Source organism: Trichechus manatus, unplaced genomic scaffold (genome assembly GCF_000243295.1).
Source record: "Trichechus manatus latirostris isolate Lorelei unplaced genomic scaffold, TriManLat1.0 scaffold00058, whole genome shotgun sequence".
Taxonomy (NCBI): Eukaryota; Metazoa; Chordata; class Mammalia; order Sirenia; family Trichechidae; genus Trichechus; species Trichechus manatus.
The window spans coordinates 11,546,049-11,551,604 of NW_004443994.1; the positions used below are offsets into that span (position 1 = coordinate 11,546,049).

General features: G+C 37.2%; 1 pseudogene across 1 annotated transcript; it reads left to right on the forward strand.

The window, feature by feature from the left end:
• Window positions 1-1,554: 1,554 nt before the first annotated feature.
• Window positions 1,555-2,072, forward strand: LOC101360066 (UPF0235 protein C15orf40 homolog pseudogene; annotated as a pseudogene). Its single transcript, XR_001121501.1, has one exon. The product of XR_001121501.1 is annotated as a UPF0235 protein C15orf40 homolog pseudogene (transcript).
• The last annotated feature ends 3,484 nt before the right edge of the window (window positions 2,073-5,556 follow it).

Consider the following 5,556-nt stretch of genomic DNA (forward strand, 5'->3'; position numbering starts at 1 on the left):
TGGACTCTGTGAAGAAGAATGTAACATCAGGATTGAAGGAAGACTCATTAACAACCTTCAGTATGCAGATGACACAAACTTGCTTGCTGAAAGTGAAGAGGATTTGAAGCACTTACTGATGAAGATCAAAAAACACAGCCTTCAATATGGATTACACCTCAACATAAAGAAAACAAAAATCCTTACAACTGGACCAATAAGCAAAATCATGATAAATGGAGAAAAGAATGAAGTTGTCAAGGATTTCATTTTACTTGGATCCACAATCAACACCCATGGAAGTAGCAATCATGAAATCAAAGGGCGTATTGCACTGGGCAAATCTGCTGCAAAAGACCTTTAAAACGTTAAAAAGGAAAGATGTCACTTTGAGGACGAAGATGCACCTGATCCAAGCCATGATATTTTCAAATGCCTCATATGCATGTGAAGACTGGACAGTGAATAATGAAGACCAAAGAAGAATTGATGCCTTTGAATTATGGTGTTGGTGAAGAATATTCAATATACCATGGACCACCAGAAGAACGAACAAGTCTGTCTTAGAAGAAATACAGCCAGAGTGCTCCTTGGAAGCAAGGATGGCCAGACTTTGTCTCATGTACTTTGGACATGTTATCAGAAGGGACCAGTCCTTGGAGAAGGACGTCATGCTTGGTAAAGTAAGGAGTCAGTGAAAAAGAAGAAGGTTTCTCGACAAGATGGATTGACACAGTGGCTGCAACAATGGGCTCAAGCATAACAACAATTGCGAGGGATGGTGCAGGACCGAGCAGTGTTTCATTCTGTTGTACGGTGGGTCACTCTGAGTTGAAACTGACTCGACAGCACTTAAAAACAACAATTCTCCAGGTCTGAAAGGTGGGTGAGCCTCAGCTTCCACGTCTATTGAATGGCTCACCTAGCTTTCATGTTTTAGCAGGCGTTCTTTCCTTTTTCTTACTTTCGTTTTTGCTACTCTTGCTTCAGTTTTCTCTGCTTTCCCCCTTCCTGGTCATTATCCCTGATGCTTCTTTTAGTCTCTGCTATTGCAGAGGTTGGCTGCTTACTGATTTCTTCCTTCTGTTTTGCTTTTTTTTTTTTTTTCTTTATTGCTGTCTCTTCCTTTCTTGCCTCTTCTTTCAACTTTTATGACTTGATGGTAGCAGGGCTTAGGTTTAACGGCCATCATCACCCAACAAGAGCGTATCTTCTTTCAATCAGTATGCCAGCTAATCATAATGTATCTTTTAAATTTCATCTCTTTTTTCTTTTTATTAGGTCTGTCTTAGTTATCTAGTGCCGCTCTAACAGAAATACCGCAAGTGGATGGCTTTAACAAACAGAAATTTATTTTTTATAGGTTAGGAGGCTAGGAGTCCAAATTCAGGGTGCCAGCTCTAGGGGAAGGCTTTCTCTCTCTGTTGGCTCTAGAGGAAAGTCCTTGTCTCTTCTGAGCTTCTGCTCCTGGGCAATCTTCTTGTGGCTTGGAATCTGGCTTCCCCCCTTGTCTGCTTCTCTTGCTTGCTTTTTAAATCTGTTTTATATCTCAAAAGAGATTGACTTGAGCTCCCCAGGTGGGGATGCTGCAGATCGGCTGCTGGCTGAGCCAGCTCTGGGCAGGACCCAGTGCTCTTGCCTCTGCTCAGCTTCCTTTCGGCGCCGGGATGCCTAAGAAGGCTGGTGCGACGAACAAGGGTAAAAGCCAGAGCAAGGAACCAGAGAGACCACTTCCTTCCTTAGGTCCTGTGGCAGTTGATCCTAAAGGTTGTGTCACCATAGCCATCCATGACAAACCTGGCTCCAAACAAAATATTGTAACAGACCTGACAGTTGAAGCCATATATGTAGCTATGGCAGCACCTCCATCAGAAGGCGAGGCTAATGCTGATCTCTGCCACTGTCTTACCAAGGTCTTAGAACTCAGGAAGAGTGATGTGGTTCTGGATAAAGGTGGTAAGTCTTGCGAAAAGGTAGTGAAGATTTTGACCTCCACAACTCCAGAAGAGATCTTGGGGAAATTACAAAAGCAAGCCAAAAATAAACAGAGGCAAGAAATGAAAAATATATTGTTGACAAACTTTTATTGCTAACGACGAAGAGGCTGTTAAATAGGAAAACATATTTAAATTCACAGAAAAACATGGAACTATACTTTTAATAAATATTCAAAAGACTCAAAAAAGAAGTAGAAATTCAAGAAGCAGTGTGTATGGAATACAGGTTTTAAAATTCCTGACCCAAAACATCTTGGACCTTGTCAGTCTGATTTCACTGCATTACAAAATAACAGATCTGGAAAGGATATTCGTGATGACCTGATTTAACCCCTTTCATTTTGTGACCAAAGACCAAACCAAACCGGTTGCTATCCAGTCAATTTCGGCTCATAGTGACCCTGTGGGACAGAGTGGAACTGCCCCATAGGGTTTCCAAGGAGCGGCTGGTGGATTCTGACCGCTGACCTTTTGGTTAGCAGCCGAGCTCTTAACCACTGTGCCACCAGGGCTTTCATTTTGTGACAGGACTTCTAATATCTAGAGTTTGAGAGACTTATTCAAGATGGCACTGTGAAAGATGGGATCAGAAACCAGACCCCTGACTCCTAATTGAATGCAGTTTATCCTGATTGTAAATTATAATAATATTTCCATTCTTGCTTTACTTGTTTCTGGAATTATGAGGATTGCCTTCTAATCTAGTTTACAAGTGACAGAAGAAAACCTGTCACACTGGTTTGTAGTCTTACCTTGTATTTTAAATGCTTATCTAAATGCACAAATGTTTTGTACATCTTTTTAAAACTACACTGAGTATTTTATGAAAAAGTAAATAAAAATAATTAAGACATAATTTAATGTTAATTAAAAATTCAAGATGACATTGGAAAAAAAAGATTGACTTAAGACATACATTATAATAATCCTGCTTCATTAACATAACAAAGACAGTCCATCCCCAAATGGGATTATAGCCACAGGTTTAGAGGTTAGGATTTGCAACACAAATTTTTGGGAGACACAATTCAATCCATAACAATGTCCATTGGTATAATTACAGGCTTTAAAATGGTTTCTCAGTTCATGGTTTGTTCTTGAAGGTTGATAGTGCTTGATTGGATAAGTGAGTGATCATATATGTAGAAGTCATAGGCCTTAGAACTAGAAAGAACTAAAGATTGTCTAATCTGACTGCTTTGTCTTTTAAGTGGGGATACTGAAGTAAGTTACTTAACCAAGGCCACTCAAACATATGGTAGGAAAACTTATAGACCAAGACATACATCTGTAAATCTACATTTGGAAGAGAATCATATTAGCTCTTTCAATCAAACAAAAAAACAGTTGCCTTCTAGTCAATTCCAGCTATGACTTTTCAGAAGCAGATTTCCAGGCCTTTCTTCTGAGGTGCCTCTGGTTGGGTTCGAATTTGCCAACCTTTTGGTTAACTGTTTGTGCCACCTAATGCCCCTATTAGTGCTTTAATCCTATATATAATGCAAGGAGAGTTCAAGGAGCTGAGCAAGCAATTGTTGTTCAATAGTTTTCAGCCTCCTAGGGAAAAAAATCTGCTCCATTCTAACACATTGTGCTGTAGATTTGTCCCTAAATTTATACTTATAGTAAATTTATAGGGTTTTCTCACAAATAAAAGCTGTTTCCTTATAATTGCATTTATTTATGTATGTATAGAACATACAGTATCCGATTGCCTGAAATTTGCTCTATTTACTGTTTCATACACATTGAGTGTTTTAAATGACTAAATGACTGTTTTGGGTTGGAGTTAACACTCTGGATATCACTGAATCTTATACTTATTAAAAAAACTTAAAAATATTTTGCCATTAGAGAAATAAACATACAATAAAAATGTCCTTTTGTGTGACACTTACGTATTTTATTTTATCTAGAAAAATTGAATCTGAGACTTAGAAAGAAACTTAGAGATTTTTAGTTCAACTCTCCACCCAGCACAGTAATTTTCTAAGATTATAACTCTGATGAGTAACCAACTTCTGCCTGAAAACCTTCAGAGACTGGTACCATCCTCAGGAGGCAGCTGTTACTGTTGCTGGACAGCACAGTAGAAAGTTCTCTCTTGCATTGAATCGAAATCTGCCTTCTTTAACTTTTAACCCTTTATCCTAGTTCTGGTCTCTGGAGCAACACAGAATTGGTATATTCTTCTCTCTATGACAGCCCTTCAAATATTTGAAAGCAGATATTATGCCTTCCCTTATTCTTTCCTTCCCCAGTTGTTTGAATAATTTATCAAAAATTATAGCTTCTCCCATTCATCTGGTCATTTGTCATTTGATTACATTCTAATTGGTCAATGTCCCTCTTAAAATGTGGCATCCAAAATTGAATTCCATATTATAGATGTGGTTTAACTAGTCAGAAATACAATAGAACTGTCACTGGTAGTGATCTGTGGGTAGTAATTTCTCAGGGAAGCCTCATCCTTTAGACTGACTAAATCCCTTCCAAGAAGTTGACTCTTAAGAAAACACTTGGTAAACTGTACAGTGCTTTATAAATGAAATACTTTGTTATAATCCACTTTAAGGCTTTAAAAAATACAACAGCTACTCAGAGAATGTGTTTCTTCCGCCATGCTTAATTCCAAAATTTAGGTCTGCAGAGTTAGCAAAAAGGCTAGTAATATTTTTTTCTTTGGCAAATATATAGAAACACTTTAAATCTCAACCATTATGCTTGGACCTCAACTGAGTTGAACCAGTTTTACATAATTTAGTAATATTTGGAACATGCTTTTTTTGGGGGAAGCAAATGATAAATGTCACTTTGGGTCTGTGCATACTTATGTAATGAGACAATAATAAAATCTATTGGCAAGACATTTTAATAAGTAGAAGCATTTTTACACTTGAAGCAGAGCTTTCAGTATATAATCTATATTTCCTCCACTTTAAAGTATACTTTTTCCCATTATTTATTTATTTTATTTACGGTAAAAATATACACAACAAAACGTATGCCTGTTCATCAATTTCTACATGTACAATTCAGTGACATTGGTTACATTCTTCACGCTGTGTTACCATTCTCGGTATCTCTTCCCAAAGTATTTCACCACCACTAACTTTAGGCTCACTACCCCCTAAACTTCTCATCTGTGCTCAAGATTTCTGATTTAAACTTTTTAGTAGAATGGGAACCCAGTTTGAATATGGTTTAATTTTATCATCTATCTAATTCATTCATTCATTCTCAATTGCTTATTGAATTTTGATTATGTGTTAAGGACTTGAAAAAGACATTAATAAATAGTTTTTTTTCCCTTCATTATTCCTAGAAGGGGTTTTGTAACTCTTTTCTAATGTGCTTGACATGAATTTACACCCTAAACATTCTGATTAAGGATTTAATGCACCGTTAAATGGAATTATCTCAAGACCAGCTATAACCAGTTACAGCTGGTAAATACAAATGTGTATAAATATAATTGTGAAATATCCCAAATCGGAAGATGGTAAAGATGGGGAGCCCAATACATTACTTGGCACATAATAGATTCTTAATCAATATTTGCCATATGAATACTGAGTAT